Raw genomic sequence first — 21,242 nt, 5'->3', positions numbered from 1 at the left:
AGAAAAACAAATATATATTATATGGGACAATGCCTGCTAAAGTTATTTAAGTGATTAAATAAAATTTGAACTTGAAATGAGCAAACCAATTTCTCATTTTACAGAAGACTATAATACATTCAATAAAATGTTTTAAATAAAAAGGCCATTTAATACCAAATATACAACAATATAAATTTTCACTTAAAACTAGACAATAGGCCAAGCATATCTGTTGGTTAGAGGGTCGTCCTGATACATCACGGTTGGAGGACACATGCAAGAATCAACCAATGAAGGCGTAAGTAATAAATCAATCTCTGTCTCTCCCCCTACCCCAAATCAATTAAAAAAAACTAAACAATCATCTCCCCCAGGTACTCATAATTAAAAACAGAAACACAGCTCAACTTTGGTGCTTGTGAAATTATTCAAGGTTTGTTTTATTTGTAATTAGAGAAGGTGATTTGAAATCTTATTTAAAATGATGACTATCTTCAGAATGGAGGCTTCCACTCATATTGTTTAAGTCACTACTTTCATATAAAGCATTTCCTAATACTGCCGCATTCAAAAAAATAGAATGGCTTAAATTTACAACAGGAAATGTTTTCTTACTTTAAAATAAGAATAAATGTAGCTCATACATGTTTGTTTTATAACTTGAGGGAGAAATAGAGATGTGTAATATAATCTGAAAGAGGAACAAATTATAACTGAAAATGCTTGAGCTTATTTGCAATAATTCACAGTTTAGTTTTCAAGAAAAGAACGCAGCACAGAACATTACCATTTTAGGTCTATAAATATCTACTCAAAAGTACTAATGCATTCCTTTCTCCAACAATAGACATTCCATTTTATAGTATGCATTGGGTTGGCCAAAAAGTCTGTATGGTTTTCTCCATAAAATAAAAGACACATTTTTCATTTTCACTGAAAATGAATTTGGATACTTTGAGTATGTCGGCTATCACCAGTGGTAGAGGCAAGAGGTGCTGCTAAACATCTTCCAATGCAGCCCCACAGCAAATAATTATTTGGCCAAAATGTCAATAGTACCAAGAAACTTCTCAAACCTCTTTTGACACGTTTGATCAGTCACAGCACCTCCATACACTTCAAAATCTTTTTTTGTGTTTATTGCATTTTTACCTTTCTTGAAATAATAAAGAAAATGTTGTGTATTTTCTTCCACCTTTAATAGTAAAATGGCTACACAAAAATTCACCAATTTGATAAGTTTTTTTTTAATGCACGCTGATATGACAACTCTCACAATACAATCTAACAAAACTGTTTCAAATGAAGGTCAAGCCAAATAAGTTCTACTAGTCCATCATAGTACAGAAAAAATGTAACAGACTTTTTGGCCAACCCAATATTAAAAGCTACTAATTATACATGAGAGTTGGGGCAGGAGAACGCATGGTGCACTGGAAGAATTTAAAAAGCCTAAGTGACTAGAGCTCAGAAAGTCCAAAAAAGTGGCACAAGATGTGACTATAGGGCTAGACAGGGGCCAGAGTACACAGGGCATTGTAGACTATGTTAAGAATTTTGATCTTTGGCCTAAGAGCAACTGGTTTCAAACAGAAATATCAGAATCAGATTCTGTGGGTTTGACTCCAAAAGCAGCAAAGAGAATAGACTGAAAAGGGACGAGATGGTTAAGAGTGTATTACTATTGTACAAGACTACAAGAAAAATGATAGTAGCTTGAACTGGAGCAGTGGAGATAGGCAGATACAGGCATGAGGAAACGTGTCAAAAGTTCAGTAAGTTTTGGTGATAAAATGGATGTGGAAGGTGAGAAACAGGGATGTGTCAAAGATACACCCGGCCAGGTCCCTGGTGTGTAAAACTAAATAGACGGTGCCAGTCATTGAAATAGGGAACATTAGGAGAGGGGCAGGTTAGAGGCAGAAGATCATGAATTTGATTTATGTGGAGTTTGAGATGCCTCTGAGAGATACAGTAGAGAATTATTATTTATTTAATCATTTGATAAATTATTGCCAGGCACTATTCTAGGCAATGCAGATAAAGCTCAGGACAAAAGCAGTGAAATATAGCAAGTCCTTGAAGAAAGTCATTTCATTCAACATCATTTAGTTATAACGTTGATGGAATGCCATAGGAACTTAACTCTTGTTTATATCAATTAACCTACGGGAAAATTGGCTGAATTATGTCATTTCACTTTAAAGTTGCAGAACCTCTTGAAAATAGGAAGTAAGGATTCCTATACTTCTGCCATGGAGCTTACATTCTAGATACTGAGTTGACCAAAAAGTCCATATGGTTTTCTCCATAAAATAAAAGACACATTTTTCATTTTCACCAATAACTTTATTGATTTGGATATTTTGGTATGTCGGCTATCTTCCATGTGGAATAACATTGATTGTTCTCAATTAATGTCTCAATTTGATCGCTATCAACTTCAACTGGTCTGCTCGACCATGGAGCATCACCCAGCGAGAAGTCTCCAGCACAAAACTTCACAAACCACTTTTGACACATTTGATCAGTCACAGCACCTTGTCAATACACCACACAAATCTTTTCTTGTGTTTCAGTTGCATTTTTACCTTTCTTGAAATAAGAAAGCATAATATGCCTATAATGTTGCATATTTTCTTCCATCATCAATATTAACATGGCTACAAAAAAATTCACCAATTTTGATTAGTTTTTTTAAATGAAGTTTAAGACAACTAAGCGCTACTAGAGCCATCTTACAGAGAAAACCAAATGAACTTTTTGGCCAACCCAATATATTCTAGAGAGGATAACCAGGCAGTTAGATTATATAGATCTGGAGCTCAAGGGTGAGGTCTAGGCTAGAGCTCTGAATTGGAGGATTGCCGATGTACAAATGAGAACTAGAGCTACAATCATGTTTCTCCAGGTCTTTGACTTCTTCGGGTTTGTACCCACAACCTTGAAAATGATATTCATGGCCCTTCATAAAATGTGACCTGTCCACTTACTCAGCTTCCTCTCTTGCCACTCCCTCACATGCACCATATACTGAAGGCATTTTTATTACTAATATTAAAGCTTCCTAAACTTGACATGCTGTCTGATGCCTCCATACCTTTGCATGTGCTGTTTCCCCTGCCCAGAATGCCTTTCTGCTGACCCTTATCATGACTCCCTAAGATCCCGCTTAAGTTTCACCTCCTCTCGTAAGACTGGTAAGATTTATACCCTCGTCCAAAGCTCAAACCAAGACAGATGCTCCTCTTCTCACCTCTCATAGAATCCTCCCTCTACCACAGCACTCGTTACACTGTATGGTAATTACTTCTTACTTGTCTCTTACACTAGACAGTAAAATTTTTGAAGGTCCTTAATTTCCACCTTGCATGTGATTGGTTCTCAAAATATGTTTATTAAATAAATCAGTGAACTGAAAAATTAATGAAACATGGGTATATCACTAGTAGCACTTCTGCCAGCTTTAATGAGAACTTTTTTAAACTGACAACTAGAATAAAGGAAAATTTTTCTTCCTCCAGAAAACTGCATAATTCAACAAAATTTGGAAAAGGAAGAAGGTTTATAAAATGTGTGAACTATGCATAGTGCATCCACATGATGGGTTATATAGCCATTTAAAATGTCTCCAAACAGTTTGTGAAAATGGGGAAACACTATGCAGACTCTAAAACTTTGTCACATGACACTGGCAGACTGGCACAAGAAGGGGGGTAAGATAGACGTACACCAAAATGTTGACAATAATTTTCCTAAATGTAAAATCATGTGTGGTTATTTTTATATCACTATTTCCTACCTTTTCCAAATCTTATACAAAGGACATATGTAATTTTTAGAATTAAAAAAATTTAGTTTTACAAAGCCACCATGAATCTTCCAAATCTAAAATGTTTTTAGACAACAACTATACATGCATGTATTTTCTTCCTAAGTCAGAACAAAACTGGGCCACAGGGAAGAATTTGGTTCAAACAGTTCCCAGCACCAGTTACCAGGAACCTCTGGACAGTCCTTAGCAAGTGTGTAGAAGTCAAGGTCCCATCTGGGTAGCCCAGTTGGTTGGAGCGCCGTCCCGGATATGCCAAGGTTACGAGTTCAATCCCCAGTCAGGGCACACACACACGGATCAACCAATGAATGCATAAATAAGTAGAACAATAAATCTATATCTCTCTGATATCCTTCTCTCTCCTTTACTCTCTGTCTCTAAAAATCGATTTAAAAAAGAAAAAAAAGTGTGAAACTCAAGATGCCTTAAAAGTGGGTGGAGGAAAAAAAAGACAAAGTGAGACATTTTGAATGGGGAAAGTCTGTATCTTCGATAATGACTCCTAAATAAATAAATAACCAAAATGAGATGCTGTGTAGAAACATAAATTAAAGAGACAAATATTATTGACTATTCTATAAGAATACTTTTATTGTCATTGTTATAGAAAGTAGGTGAGAACAATAAAATTATCATAAAGTAAAACTAGTTATGCTGTTACTTTAATAATTCAGTATAGTTACTTTTCATATAATTAAAATTGAATTCCAATCTTCTATAAAGACAGAAACCCACTTTATTTCTACAACAAAAATTTAAATGACTCTTTCTAAAACTCCTAACATTAAAGCAGAGACTAATTTAAAAAGTAATCCTTTGAATCATGTTGGAAAGTATTATAAATCGAAACATTTGAAAAAGTGAGGAGAGGATTTGCCTTACTGCATATTAAAACATATTATAAAAGTTTAGTAATACTTAAATTTATTATTTTTATTAGCAATGGATGACACTGAATAAAAAGTATAATAGAAAGTACAGAAATAAATCCAAGCATATTTGAGAATTTAGTACCTGACGTGAGATATATTTCATATCCATGAGAAAATATGGCTAATTTAACAAATAATATTAGAATAATAATCTAGCCAGTTTAAAAAATAAAGCTACTTCACGTGTTATAAATTCTAGATGAATCAAAGAATTAAATTTAAATGTAAACACATGGCTTATGTGTATATACTACAAGAAAGTAGTAATTAAAATTGTTTTAACAACTTTGTAGAAAAGGCCTTTCTTAGCAAGGAATGTAAAACAAGAAATCCAAATGAAAGTGTAATTACTTAAAAATGAAAATTTCTATACAGGAAGAAGAAAAAGAGCATTAACCAGGGTGAGTTACAATTCATTAATTAGGAAAAAATTCAATACCTATTATACACAAAGTGTTAATGTCTCTAATATACAAAGAGCTCTTATACATCAATAAAAAAAACTTTTTAAAAACCCGAATGGAAAATAAGACAGGCATTCTCAAAGAAAAAGGCCAAAAAAACATAAAAATATTTTTAACCTTACTAGATCAAAATAATTCACATTAAACTAATTTCATATTTTTTATCATCACCAGAAATGAAATTGGTGAGCCTGAGGAAGCAAGAATTTTACAAAATTATTTCTCAAATAATAAATCCCCTGATGTCAGAGAATGTGTGTCTTGTTCTGTACTATATCCTCACCTCTAGCACACTGATACATTAATAGACACAAGTATCTGCTGATGAATAAATTATGACATATGCATATTATAATGATATAGATCTACATATATTTATCACCATAAAAATCTATCCAGGGAATATCAAAAACCTATCCAGACAACACTGATAAAACTACAAGAAGAAATACACAAATCCATTATGATAGTTAAATACTTTAACACCCCTCTATGAGAAATGGACAGATCCAGCAGGCAGAAAATCAGTTAAGACATAGTGGAACTCAATAGTACCATCAATCATCTGGGTGTAACTGGCATCTACAGATTACTTCATCCAACAATAGATTACACATTCTCCTTAATTTCACACAGAATATTCACCAAGATAGACCACATTCCAAGCCATAAAACATCCCTTAACAAATTTAAGAGAGTAGAAATCATACACTGTCTGCTCTCAACACAATGAAATTAAACTAAAAATCAATAATGAAACGATAACTGGAAAATCCCAAAATACTTCAAGATTAAACATTACCTCTAAATCATACAAATCTCAAGAGATATTTTAAAGTATTTTGAACTAAATGAAAATGAAAATATAACATCAAAATCTGTAGGATGTATCATAACAAAAGAAGCCTTACAGGGAAATTTGTAGCAGTGAATATATGTATTAAGGGGGAAAAAAAAAGGAAAGACCTAAAATCAATAATCTAAGCTTCCACCTCAGGAAACTGGAAAAAGAAGAGCAAATTAAATCTAAAGTGAGCAGAAAAAATAAATTATAAAACTTAGGGCCAAAAGAAAGAAATCAATAGAAAAAAATCAACAAAACCAAAATCTGGTTCTTCGGAAAAAAAAAAAAAAATCAGTAAAATCTATAAGTCCCTAATCAGGTTAACTTTAAAAAAGAGAGAGTGAGAGAGAGAGAAGACAAATTACTAATATCGGAAATTAAAGAGGGGACATCACTACAGATCACACAGACATTGAAAGAACAATAAAGGAATATATGAACAACTCTGTGCTCAAAAATTTGATAACCTAGATGAAGTGAATGAATTCCTTGAAAGACACAGTCTGCTAAAACTCACACAAGAAATAGAAAATCTTAATACGACTATATCTATTAAAGAAATTAAATCAATAATTAATAACCTTTCAGAACAGAAAGCATCAGGCCCAGATGGCTTCTCTGGTGAATTCTACCAAACATTTAAGGAAGAAATTATATCAATTCTCTATAATCTCTTCCAGGATATAAAAGCAGAGGGAATACTTCCTAACTCATTCTATGAGGTCAGCATTACCCTAATATCAAAACCAGACAAAGACATTATATGAATAAAAAACTACTGACCAATATAAACACAGATGCAAAAATTCTCAATAAAATATTAGCAAACTGAATTTCACAATGTATAAAAAGGATTATTCAACACAACCAAATGGGATTTATTCCAGATATGCAAGGCTGGTTCAACATTAGAAAATCAATTAATGTAATCCATCATATCAACAAGCTAAAGAAAAAAATTTACATGATAATATCAACAGACACAGAGAAAGATTTAACAAAATCCAGCATGCATTCATAATAAAAACTCTCAGGAAACTAGTTAGAGAGGGTAACTTTCTAACTTGATCAAGAACATCTTCAAAAAACCTAATGCTAACATCATACTTAATATTGGGAAACTAGAAGCTTCCCCACTAAAGCTCAGGAACAGGACAAGAATGTCCCCTCTCACCACAGTTTTTCAACATTGTACATCACATCCTAGCTAATGCAGTAAATCAAGACAAGGAAAGGGGGGGGCGGATATATAGACTGAAAGAAACAAAACTGCCTTTCTTTACAAATAACATGATTTTTTTTATGGAGAAGTTTTTAAAACTTAACAAAAATACCTTCCTGGAACTAGTAAATGATTGCAGCAAGACTGTAGGATACCGTTAATGTACGAAGTCAATAGCTTTCAATTTCAAGTGGAAATTGAAATTAAAAACACATTACTATTCACATTAGTACCCCTCAAATGAAATACTTAGGTATATATCAAGCATAATATGCATAAGATCCATATGAGGAAAACTACATTAAACTCTGAGAGATATCAACAAAGAAATAAAGAGATATCCCATATTCATGGATAGGAAGACTCAATATTGTGACAATGTTCTTCCCAATTTAATCTAAAGATTCCAAATAATCTCAATAAACTCTCAGCTACTTACTTCATGGATATTGGCAAACTGATTCTAAAATTTATACACAGAAGAAAAAGACCCAGAATAGCCAACACAATATTGAAGAAAAAGAGCAAAAGCAGAACACTGACACTACCTAACCTCAAGGCTTACTATGAAACTCCAGTAATCACAACAGTGTGGTATTGGCAAAACAAGAGGCAAACGGATCAACAGAACAGAAGACAGAGCACAGAAATAGACCCACATAAACACAGCAACTGGTCCTTGACAAAGGAGCAAAGGCAATATAATAAAGTATAGCCTTTTCAACATATGATGCTGGAAAAATAGGACATCCACATGGAAAAAAAAAAAAAAAAGGAATCTAGACACAGACCACACACTCTTATAAAAATTAACTCCAAATGGATTATGTACCTAAATGTGAAACACAAAGTCCAGTCCTAGAAGACACAAATGACCTTGAGCATGACAATGACATTTTAGATACAGCACCAAGGGCAATTTCCTAAAGAAATAACTGACAAGCTGAAGTTCATTAAAATTAAAAACTTTTACTCTGAGAAAGGCAATGTCAAGAAAATGAAGAGACAAGCCACAGACTGGGAGAAAATGCTTGCAAAAGACACATTTGATAAAGGACTCTTATCCAAAATATGTATACAAAGAACTTTTAAAACTCAAAAATAAGAGAACAAACAACCCAACTTAAAAATGAGCCAACAACCTCACCAAAGAAGATATTCAGATGGCAAGTAAGCATATGAATATATATGCTCCACATCATGTTACCAGGGAAGTCAAACAATAATGAGGTACCACTACAATTAGAATAGCCAAACACTGACAACACCAAATGCTGACAAGCTTGTAGACTCTCTTTCCTTGCTAGTAGAAATTATTTGGAATTTGGGGCACAGCTACCTTGGAAGACAGTTTGGCAGTTTCTTACAAAACTCAACATACTCTTATGATTTGATCCAGCACTTGCACTCTTGGTATTTACCCAAATGAAATGAAAACATACCTACACCAAAACCTGCATACAGGCGTTTATAGCAGTTTTATTCATACTGCCAAAACCTGGAAACAGTCACATATACTTCAGTAGGTGAATGGATACTATGGTATATCCAGACAATGGAATATCATTTAGCACTAAAAAGAAATGGGTTATTAAGCCATAAAAAGAGATGAAGAAAAACCAAGTGCCTATTTCTAAGTGAAAGAAGCCAATTTTAAAAAGCTACACACCGTATGATTCCAACTGTATGACATTCTGGAAAAAGTAAAATTATAGAAACAGTAAAATAATCAGTGGTTGCCAGGGTTTGGAGTGGGGGGAGGGGAAGAGGATGAGTAGGCAAAACACAGGATTTTTAGAATAGTGAAACTGTGCATTATACTGTAATTGTAGATACATGTCATACGTGTATCCACACTCATAAAATGTACAGCATCAAAAGTGAACCCTAATGTAAACTATGGACTTTGGGCGATAATGTGTCAATGTAGGTTCACTGATTGTAACAAAGGAACCATTTGTTGACAGTGATGTAGATAGTGGTGGAAGTTGGGAGTCTTGGAAGGCAGGAGGTATGTAGGAAGTCTGCGTACTTTCCGTTTTGCTGTGAATCTGAAATTGCTCTAAAAAAATAAAGTTTATTGATTATGTTTAAAAAGAGGTACCAGGGCATAGTGTGAGAAAAAAGAACAGCACGAATACAATTTATGTGCGCATATGCTTATGTATTTTGTATGTATATACATACGCCCCCTACATATATACACGCATAAAACAATATCTAGATGCCCGTAATGTTAAAAGTGGAATCTCTAAGAGATGAAACATCATTTTTACTTCTTTTTATATACTTTATTAAATTGTTTACATTGAGCCTCTTAAAATAACAATATTATTCAAAAATAAATTACTCAAATGAAAAATTAAATACACAAAATTACAAATGTATCCAGGTTATATTAAATTCTAACAAAACAACTAAAACTGCTTGACTAACAAATCTGCAGTGAAGACAGTCTATTACAAAATTCGTACACAACTTAAAAAAGATAAAAATGCTGAGACAAAGTGCTTTTTCCTTTGTAAGATAAACAACTTAATTCATGTGGTTCTTAAAGACATTGGATTCAGCTATTTAATCATGCAGAAAACTTTAACTTCCTCAGTGTAACCCCCCAGGGGCAGCTGTGACTAAATAACCCAACTTGGCAGACAGCCCTTAATTCATAACTTTTGTTTCTTTTTGAACTAAGTATGGTGAGATTTGGAAAGAAGAAAAAGAATAAATTAACGCTAGAGTCTATTCAGTCCATTAAAGTATTTTATTTATATTTGTGTGAGATAAGCCAAGGAAAGGCAAGATAAGCAATACTTTTAGTTTAACTACCTAAATGAGCAAAAAACACAAATGAAGAAACCACAATGAACTTTAAGAGCAGTAGATTCACTGCAAAATTCCAAACTACCCTCACCCACAATTTCCCTTTCCCAAAGACTTCATAATTAAAAAATAAAGAACAAATTAAAATTCACTGTTTATCAAGTAAAAAGTGAAGTGATAATTTACTCATTATCCAGTATATACTTCAATCTCCTTTGGTACCTAAAATACCTCGTCTGACTGCCCCAGTGATCAAGCTCATGTGCCAAAATTCTTGTTTATTTTATGTAGTGTTGCCAGAGCCTGTCTGGAAAATCATCAAAATAACATTCCTCACAATTTCAAAACACTTTTTAGAATGGGTTTATAGTTTATTTCTTAAAACTTTAGGGAAATTAGTAACTTTCCCAGTAATTTTTCTTCACTAATGCATACTACAACAAATCATTCCATCCACCATTTCCATATTTGTTTGTTGTTGACACTGTGACAAATCCATTTTTAATTAAAAGAAAATAGCATTAAAAAGGAGAAAATTCTCTTATTTTATCTCAGTAACATAGATAAAGCTACCAGATGAGGCTTATTACTAAACTTTATTGTTAATGATGTGACAAGCAGAGTGAAGACTAAGCAGAGCCTTTCTGGAAGGCAGAACTACCACATTTGATATAAAAATCATCGATTGAGACCCAGATGTCACTTTTAGAGTCACTGTTCTAACCATAACCACGCATTAAGACAGTCAATAAATTATAAACTGATAAATATAAAACGGTACTCATATCCATGTCCTTGAAGGGCAGATGAAGGTAATCAGCCTCTCCCATATGGCAATAGATAGCATATTTTATCACAGACAATTTAAAGCCAAGTAAAAGCTCCTGTCAGGCAGAACTTTAAGGACTGATTCTACAGAATACATCTCATTAACAGTATGAACAATCAAAACACTGTAGACATCCAGCACTTGCGGATTGAGCATCTTCCCCAAGTAATATTCTGCAGCAAGATGAAACACAGATATTGACTTAGAATTTTTGACGTGCTTTTAGCTACACGATCAAATGTAATGAACTGTGAGATCTGCTCTAAGGTTTCCATCTACTGCAAACTTTTCTACCTGCTTGCATTTTTAGTAACAAATATCAACCCCTTGTCTGACCTTTAATGTCTCTCAATATGTTGTCTTCTCTGCTCTTACTTCTCCCCACCTCAGTTCTTTGTTAATAGAAACATCAATTATTGTATCCATTTCTATTCCCTCTTACCTATACTTGCCAATCATTTATCCTCACGGCACTGGGTTTTGTGTTCAGTTTATAAACCGAGCATGCTTTTTTTTTTTTTTTTAAGTGATAATATGAAGAAAAGGAGAACACTGTAATGCTGTATTTATTTGGATTGTCCCCTTTCAGAGCTAAGGATAGCCAAGGTAGATGACAGTAAGAAATAAAGACAAAAAAACTGAGAAAAGGAACAGCAACATGATAAGGGAAGGACACACATTTTCAGAAATTTGATTTTATAAAAATAAAGAGCTGCTAACAAAGGGACTAATAATGTAGTTTTGCCTCAAGGCTACATCCACTCCTCCCCACCTTCATTTTCTCTTTTCCACATTAAATATTCTTAGTTGCTTCACTTAGTCAGGAAAATGTTACATGAGTGGTAGTGAGGGCCTCAATCAGTTCTGGTAAGGGGATAAGAAATCAGGAGATATAAGCAACAAGCTGAGATGGTAGAACTAAGCAATATTACACAAATATATGAATGCTTATATGCCCACATACAGAAAAACTTCAGGTTTGATGTCTAGGGGGATAATGATGCCACTAACAGAAACAGAGAACTCAAGAGGAAAAGGTTAAGGAGAAGATAGGGATTTCAGTTTGAGACAGTGATTTTGAGGTTCATAACAAGTAAATATGGGTAAGATCTTTTCCAAGTCCCTTTCCATTAATTACTTTTGCCAAGAAAAAGGTATGTCCGTAGCACTGAGACTAGTAATTACATGTCATTTAAATATAGAAAATCACATTTATTTATTCATCGAGTATTTGGTTACTTCAGTAAGGCACTATGAGAGATACAATGAATTTATGAAACCCAGTTCCTCTCCTTATTAACCTTACATTCCAATAAACAAGATGTTTATAACTAACTAGAACTCAAGACTATATATGGTTATGTCTCACAACAGAGATTAAAAGTGTTATAATTTGTAAGAGAAATATTTTCCCTTTTCCAATGAAATTATTTACACATGAAAAATACGTGTGAATATATGTTAGAGGGTAACACACAGTCACAACTGGCATGCTTCAAATACAAAGAACAAGGACTTACAAATAACATAAATCTTTCCTTTCTGGGTGTAAATACAGGAAAACACTAGCCATATTTTTTAGAAATGAGTTAAAGTATCCTAAACAATTACGTCCATTGTTAAAGATTAATGCTTGAATTGTATCATCAGTCAAAAGAAGAGTATTGTTTAAAATGTTCACAAACACAACTGTTTTGGTTTTCAAATAGCACTGATTGATGTCATTTTTTTCTAATCATTTCTAATTTTTAAAATATTCTACCAAAATAAAGCTACAAGTTTAAAGCTTTACAAAGATAAAAACTGCATATTCTCTATCTGGAGTTCCCTATAACTATATACTATGATAAAGTTTTAAAATATTATGTCTAGGTGTTTTATTAATAACTGATTTTATTTTTTAAAAAGTCTTAAAAAGTAGTTTAGTTGGAACTTAACTATAATTTATTTTATTTATCTTAAATTAAATGCACTGGGGTGTCATTGGCTAACAAGATCATACAGAGTTCACGTGTACATTTCTATGACATACCACCAGTATATCGCATTGTGAGCCCACCACCAACAGTCACCATATACTCGGCCCCCTTTCCCCTTTACGACCTCCCCACCCCCTTCCCTCTGGCAACCACCACACTGTTGTCTCTTGTCTAGGAGTTTCAGTTTTATATCCCACATGAGTGAAATCAAATGGTTCTTAGCTTTTTCTGACTGACTTATTTCATATAGCATAATATTCTCAAAGAATACCTTATACTGATAACATAATCATGCAGAAAAATATAGTTCAAATAACTTTGAATACCTACTTTGACTATACATGGTTAGTGGGATATATTCTAAGGACATAAAATGGCAAAGAAATCTTTACTTGGTAAATCTGTTAGTGGAGAGAGTTTCAGTATAGTAATTCCCAAACTATCTCATGTGTGTTGTAGGACAGATTACATGAGTAAATATAAGATGTGGTTGAGAATCAGAATTCTCCCTGTACAAAAAGGGAGATACAACATGAACTGAGAGAAGGTGAAGATAAACTCTGTGGTTTTCTATTTGAATTGAATGTATCCTATTAATTCATGATTTCTTCAAAAATTGGTGTGTGTGTGTGTGTGTGTGTGTGTGTGTGTGTGTCCATTTACAGGGCCTAGAAACCATGATACTCCAGAAGCCACGGGAACAGCTGGCCCTTGAACAACATGGGTTTGAACTGCATTGGTCCACTTATACATGAATTTTTATTCAATGAATACTATAAATGTACTTTCTCTTGTTATGATTTTCTTAATACCATTTTCCCTAATTTATTGTAAGAATACAGTATATAATATATATACAAAATGTCTGTTAACTGACTGTGTATGTTTTCAGTAAGGCTTCCAGTAAACAGTAAGTTGAATGTGGTTATGTTTTGAGGAAGTCAAAAGTTATATATTCATTTTCAACTGCACGGGAGTCAGCACCTTTAACCCCTGCATTGCTCAAGGGTTAACTGCATAGTCAATGTCCAATTCTTGGTTTCTAAGAACCATTTCCCACTAAATTGAACCAGGACTCCATAGTAAAATGGCTGATTCCAGGTCTCAGGCAGGGAATATACAAGGTGAGCCTGGAATATCTTATTGTATAAAAAGTGAGAATGTGCCCAAAAACCAATGTAGACATATACATAGGCCATAGGAATCAGCTTGAAGAGACTAACCAAATTTGAGATAACTTAATCATCAGTAAGAATAATAACAGATTATAACACTTGGATAAATTTTTTAAAAGAATCCTTGAGTGGGTAGTGATACTAAAAGAAGAGAGGAGTAATAGCTCTTCTTTAAAAAAGATAACTAATAAACATAGAAGGATTGAGAGAATTGGAAAACCACTACTTGGCAACCACCAACACAATGTTTGATACAGGCAAGGATCATCAACAGCTACTAAAACCACTAAATAGAAAAAGAAATTGTTGGAAAACAAAATATACAATGATCTCAAAGTATCACAACTGCAGATTAATTATTAAGTATAAAAGGGGAAAGATACTTTTTGAAAATACAAATCTACCCCAAGTGATGGAATTTAAGATCACCAATAATGGGACAAACTATCATTATATTACTCCTGATGTGATGACATGGAAAGTTTACAATATCTCCTATGTAATTAACAGTGTTGGGAAAAAAAAACTATTTAACCTGAAACTGTGAGGAAACAATCAGACAAACTCATTTTGTGAGGCATTCGACAAAACAACTGGCTTGGACACTTTAAAATGTCAATGTTGCCCTGACTGGTGTGTCTTGGCGGTTTGGGTGTCATCCCACAAACTAAAGTGTCACCAGGTTGACTGTGGTCAGAGCACATGATGGGTTGCGGGCCAGGTTCCCGGTTGGGGGTGTGCAAGAGGCAACCAATGTTTCTCTCCCTCTTTTTTTCCCTCCCTTCCCCCTCACTAAAAAAAAAAATATATATATATATATATATATATGTATATATATAATTAAAATCTTGACACAGATGTCCAGATGATCTCAGACCCCCATATCACAATAATAATGATGATAATAATAATAAAACAAACTCTGCACCAGAAGTTTTGTTAATGTATGTATAAAGCAGGTACTATTATCATCCTCATTTTTTAAATTAAAGAAACAACAGACTTAAAACAACAAAATAACTTTTGCAAGGTCATCCTGCTAGCACAGAGCAAAACACACCTTCAATCCAGACAGCCTGACTCCAAAGCCCCTGCTCTTTGCTCTAAACACTTTATTGCTTTTCTATGAAACGTAAATTTTTAAATAATAAATTGATTGCATTGATTCAATGTCTGTCAAAAATTACACAATGGGGACATTTCAAAGAAAATTTAAAAGCACCTCTTTTTCCCCTAGTACACATTTATATTTACATATGCACCAATTGAATAAAGTTAAAGTTTAATCAGATGCCGAATTTACTGCCAAATCTCAAGCGAAAATAAATATGATATATAACTCTATTACTCAGTTACCTATTCATATATATGGTTGAATGTTACATATAAATTCAAAACAAATACCAACATATTTCCAAATGCTTTTACCTAGAACTTTATCCCCACTCATTCAAGAAAAACATACTGAAAAAACTTAGTGCAGATACACCATTTCTCAAATACACTTAACTAAAACGATGACCTAACAGGAAAAAAAGAATAAGAAATTAACCTTGAACACTGATGCCACAATTAAAAAAAATTAACAAACAAAGCATGTCCCACCAAACGTGGTCATCTGACAATGTTCTCTATCTCAGTGAATGATACTACAATCCCCCCAGTTACATACGCCAAAAAGCTAGTGGTGTCCAATGGCACCTTCCCCTCCCTCATTCCTCATACCCAATCCATCACCCGGTTCTACCTCCTAAACATCTCTAAAATCCATCCACTTCTACATATCTTCACCACCACTTAGTGGAAGATACTATTATCTGTCATCAGGCCACTCCCACCCACACTCTTATCCCCTCTGTAATGTTTTACTTCCGTAGTATAGCATGTACTTCTTCTTAACACTTATAATAGCTGCAACTTTAAATTTCTTTGATGGAATATTTGATTTATGTCTGCCTCCCCCACTATACAAGAAGGTCCATGAGGATAGATTTTGTTTACTGACCACTAGAACACTGTGGCCTAGAAGAGTGCCTAGTTAATAAATAAATGTTAAATGACTGAATGCATGTCAAAGATCACAAATTTATTTATAAATAGTCCAAAAAAATAAAGTGGCTATAAGGCTCACTAACCATCATAAGGAGGGCCTCATTTCATCATTTTACATTGTACCTCTGAAATTGAATACATCATTAAGAGTTCACAATCTTTAACTGGCAATATTTTTTCCATAGTAGCTCATAAAATAATGTATCTTGGATTTTTTTTTAATCTCATGATTGATGAAATAGGAAAATCTACAATACTCAGTTCAAACCTGGTAACCTAGCCTCTCTTCTCCTTTGGCCACTACCCTACTCCAAACATTCAATAATTAATACAGCCTACTGGTTCTTTCACCAACAAGCTGTTAAATCCATTCCTTTCTTCCATTGCTACTACAGTAACACTAGATCTTCCTTACCTAATTCCTCATTGCCTCATAGCTGAGCTCGTTTCATTCATTTCAATGTGTTTCAAATTCAACCAACGCTGCACCTTTCATTGCAAGAAACAGAAAATACAAAGCAGTCCAGTTACCAGTTCCTCTTCCTAATCTTCCCCTCCTACAATTCATAATTTTGTTCATTTATGCCTCAAGCTGGAATTACTTACCTCCCAATTCCTACCTACCAAATCCCTACTTGCTACTTAAGTTCCAGATCAAATCTCATCTTCTTCATGAAATCTCTAGTTAATTTCTTTTCAGCTTTAACATTCTAAAACACATAAAATCTAATGTATATGGCCATATTTTCTGCTTCTCGAAGGCAAGGTTTACATCTCATACATTCTGTTAGAGTGTAAGCTCTCTAACAGCAGGGCTTTTAACTGTTTTGTTCAGTTATACCTCCAGCACCTGGAAGAGTATTGGGTACATAACAGCTGCTCAGCAACTATTTATTGAACTAATGTTCTTTATATATTCCAGGGTAGAGAACAAGCCTTTACAACTGTGTGGGCCAGTTTTCACAGTGGGAAAAGTAAGTTAAAATAGCTTAAACTCTTTGAGCTTCAGTTTCTTGCTCTGCTAAAGGTAAATAATGTTCAATAGTTTACTGAATTGTCATAATGATTAAATGCATTGATACTTTAACAGCATCTAGTACAGAACTGAGGACAAGAGGATGCTCTCAATAAACATTTTGATGATTTTGTGTAAATAGTAAAAAATAGTCAATATATGCCTAATAAATGAATAAAATCTCAGGAAAAATATAAAAAGTTTGCATAACATCGAGCCTCTTACCAGTTATCCAATAAAGAATTCCATGAGTGCCCCTGGCTGGTGTGGCTCAGTTGGTGTAAATCAAAGGGTCGTGGGTTTGAATTCAGGTCAGGGCACATGCCTAGGTTGCATGTTCTGTCCCCAGTCAGGAAGCATACATGAGGCAACCAATTGGATGTTTCTCTACACCTCTCTCTCCCTCCCTCCCCCACTCTCAAATCAAAAATCAATAAGCATGTCCTCAGGTGAGGATTAAAAAAAAAAGAACTCCATGAGTGAATTATAAAATAGTTACATTTAGCCCCAAATATTAAGCATGGCTGAAACCATTTCTGATTGATTAGGAATAACCCCAATTTGACAGAATACAAGTATTAATATTTATATTTTATTGACACATATAATTATATTTGACTGCTTAAAGAAAAACAATAATTTTATTATTAGAATTTCTATAGTGCAATAATCAGAATAGAAAAGCTGCAAACTTATTTGGGTTACATGGTCCCCCAAAAACCAGGAACGAAAATAATTTCTGTCTACAAAACATCAGTGAATAGTACACAATGCTGTTTTACCAGATCTGTCAAAATATACAGAAACACCTCAAAAACAACTACAACAGATAAATTTTTTAATATATTTGCATTCATTTTACAGGAAAAGAACATCAGTTAAATGTTTTGTTTTGTTTTTCTTTTTAGTAAACTCTACAATTCTGCATACTGGCTACTTCTTAACTCCAAACTATTCTCAAAATTTTACAGAACTGATAATTAATTCAACACAGTACCAGATTATTGGACTAATTACAAACTCTCCCTTGTTCATGTATGTAAGAAGATTTATTAATGGATAAATTGGACCATACACAGACTTCACCTTTTAAAGCTTTTCCGATCTCTCTGGGTACTTTCAGTGACTCGCAATCTATTAGCTTGGCCAAGAAGTCCATTTAGTTTTTTCCATAAGATGGCTACAGCAGTGCTTAGTTGTCTTAAACTTCATTTGAAACAATTTTGTTAGATTATATTTTGACAGCTGTCATATCAGCATGCATAAAAAAAAAAAGAACATCAAAACTGGTGAATTTTTGTGCAGCCATTTTAATACTGAAGATGGAAGAAGAGATGCAACATTTTTGGTGTATTATGCTTTATTATTTCAAGAGAGGTAAAAATGCAACTGAAACGCAATAAAAGATTTGTAAAGTGTATGAAGAAGGCACTGTGACTGATCAAACATGTCAAAAGTGGTTCGCGAACTTTCTTGGTACATGACATTTTGGCCAAATAATTCTTCGCTGTGGGGCTATCTTATGCGTTGGAAGATGTTTAGCAGCATCCCTGGCCTCTACCCACTGGAAGCCAATAACGGGAGATAAGACAACATACTCAAGATTCAAATCAATAAAGTTATTCGTGAAAATGAAAAACGTATTTTATTCTACAGAAAAAAGTCACAAACTTTTTGGCCAACCCAATAATTACAAATCACTAGCAGAAGGAAAGACTCTTGAGTCTATCCGCTATTAACCGACACAAAATCACTGTAAAATTATACAGGGAGAGTATGTTCCAGGTAGGTACAGAAAAAAAAAAAAATCCTATCTAATTAATTCAGATACAAAGAGATGTGCTGCCACATATTCTCCTCTACCTTATAGGGTAGCAACGAACTCCTTATGGGAAAATGATCAATACAAAACAAAAATGTAAGCCAAAGAAATCTTAAGAAATAAAATTCCAGTAAGTAGACATGCTGAGCTGACCACTGATGTCTTTCATCTTCACCAATCATGAGAATGTATTGACTCTCCAATCTAAAAAGCCCTTGCATGTTGATGGAGGTGGAACACTTGAGGGTGAAGCGAGAACCAAATAAAGTGATTGAAAGTTAGTCTAGATGCGAAAGCATTAAGATATCCAGACGAGTGTGTTTAGGTCTGAAGCAGTAACAAAGGCCAAGTAGGGGGAGAGTTACGAATGAGAAAATTGCGATCTCAGGGATCCGATTCTCCCCCCCTCCCTTTCTTTTATCTTATTCAATTGGGGGACAGGAAAGGAGTTATACGGATCCGATAGCTCAGGGGACAAGAGGTCGTGCCTGGAACACCTAAGGAAAGCCACAAGAAGCGGGATTTGTTAGCTCTGGAGCCCAGAAAGGACAAGCAAGAAGACAAATGACACTAAAAAGGGGTATAACGGAAAAGCCAAAACCCTGAGTTCAAACTGCTGGCCACAGGCTCTCCACTGAGGACAGGGCCCCCACCCCCACCCCAAGAACCCTAAGAAACCCGGTATTTCGGGGACCAAGACACTAATTCCCAACCTTTTCCTGACTTCCTTAGCCTCAAGTCGACCCCCTCACCGAAACAGAACGGGAGAAGTGTAAAAAATGTGCAAGAGCCACCAACCCGGGAACGTTCCAGCTGTAGCGCAAGCCGCCACAAATACAGCCCGCAGACACGCAGACGGTCCAACCTCAGCGCCCCGGCCATAGGCACCTCCAGTTCTCGGCCACCGGCCACCGTAGTAAGAGGAACGGCCTCCGTATCAAACCCAATAGATCAGCCACTTCCGGAGTACTAACTTCCTTCGATTGGCCGCAACAATAACAGCCGCCTACGAACTCATGCTCCGCTGACTTCATCCATCCCTTGTATCCCCTGCCCGCCACCCCAGCCACTAAAGTCACCAATAACGCAAGCGCAGAACCAAGGGACAGTATCGATCTATAAGCGGTGTCTCCAACAGACAAACCACAGCCTGCCTGCCATGAGTTCCTGTTGAACAATTGAACTTCAACTCCCAGCATGCCCTGCAACACCACTCCCTTCTGTCACAGGAACTACAAGATCCAGTGTGCGCTGCGCTTCTCATTCTTCAATCTGTCCACCGACGCCCGGAGACCCCAAATGCGAGTTCAGAGAGCCCATTAAATTCCTGGGGCTAATGTAGATCTTCCTCCCAAACCCTGCTTTGGTAAAAATAGCAGTATTCCATCCTTCACTTATTGTGAAGGTACTCTAAATGAAGCTGTAGTTTGGGACTATAGGTAAATGCTTTTAAAAATGTCAAGGAGTGTGTGCACTCGTTTACTACATTCAGATAATTTTCAAGGATTGAAACATGGCAGTCTGCAAAGACATTTTATGAAAATAAAATTTTTATGCTCACTCATAAGAGGTGTTGAGAGAAATACTAAATTATTGCACAGTGTAATCTCATGTCATTTTGTAATAAATAGTGCTGCAAGATTGTGTTAGAACAAGACAGATATGCTCGTGAATTGCATGGAAAATTATAGTAAGAGTTAGAAGTAAAAAATCAACAGCCTGTACTACCTGACTATGAAGTCGCAAGGGGAAGAAAACCTTTCAGAATGCAGAGTTTAAAAGTTCAAAATTAAATTGGAAATGTTTTTCAATTTTTAATAGTTTGAAATATTTTTTCATTATTCTCACAAAAACAGGTAACTAGAGTAGTTATTTTCTATTACATAGTAGGACAAGTTAAGTAAATGATCACTCAAAGAATGTGGCAAAATTACAAATTTGTTAGATTGAGCAAACAAAATTACTGTTTTCTTGCCTGATTAAATAGCCTGTGGTTTCATATTTTAAAACACAGAACTCTGTTTTGATTTCTTAGGACAGAGAACATGCATATAACAAGTTGTGTGGATGGATATCTTTTTGTCACTTTCATTAAGCCTTGGATTAGAAGAATGAATATATTTTATTTTTGATACTGTGCATTAACAGGCCATGAGAAACAATGCTTGGATTCTCATCGTAAACTATATGGTAATTATATAAAATAAAAGTGTCTGTATCCCGCAAACACTGGTTTTCTATGGATTTATAGCAAAACAACTTTTAATTGGT

The 21,242-nt window shown here is 34.6% G+C and overlaps 1 protein-coding gene across 3 annotated transcripts in view; it reads right to left on the bottom strand.

The window, feature by feature from the left end:
• Positions 1 to 20,028, bottom strand: part of ATG4C (autophagy related 4C cysteine peptidase) — a 154,704-nt gene extending 134,676 nt beyond the window's left edge. For 2 of the 3 annotated variants that reach the window (XM_090269558.1, XM_090269556.1), the window contains exon 1: positions 19,770 to 20,025. The gene's annotated coding sequence lies outside the window, so the exon portion shown is untranslated. Of the gene's footprint in view, positions 1 to 19,769 lie in introns of all 3 variants that reach the window. The other variant, XM_090269557.1, reaches the window with a different exon arrangement.
• Between the last annotated feature and the right edge of the window lie 1,214 nt (positions 20,029 to 21,242).

The sequence above is a fragment of the Furipterus horrens genome, unplaced genomic scaffold (genome assembly GCF_987537825.1).
Source record: "Furipterus horrens unplaced genomic scaffold, mFurHor1.1.pri manual_scaffold_3, whole genome shotgun sequence".
Lineage (NCBI taxonomy): Eukaryota > Metazoa > Chordata > Mammalia > Chiroptera > Furipteridae > Furipterus > Furipterus horrens.
This window is presented reverse-complemented; position numbering and strand designations above follow the sequence as displayed.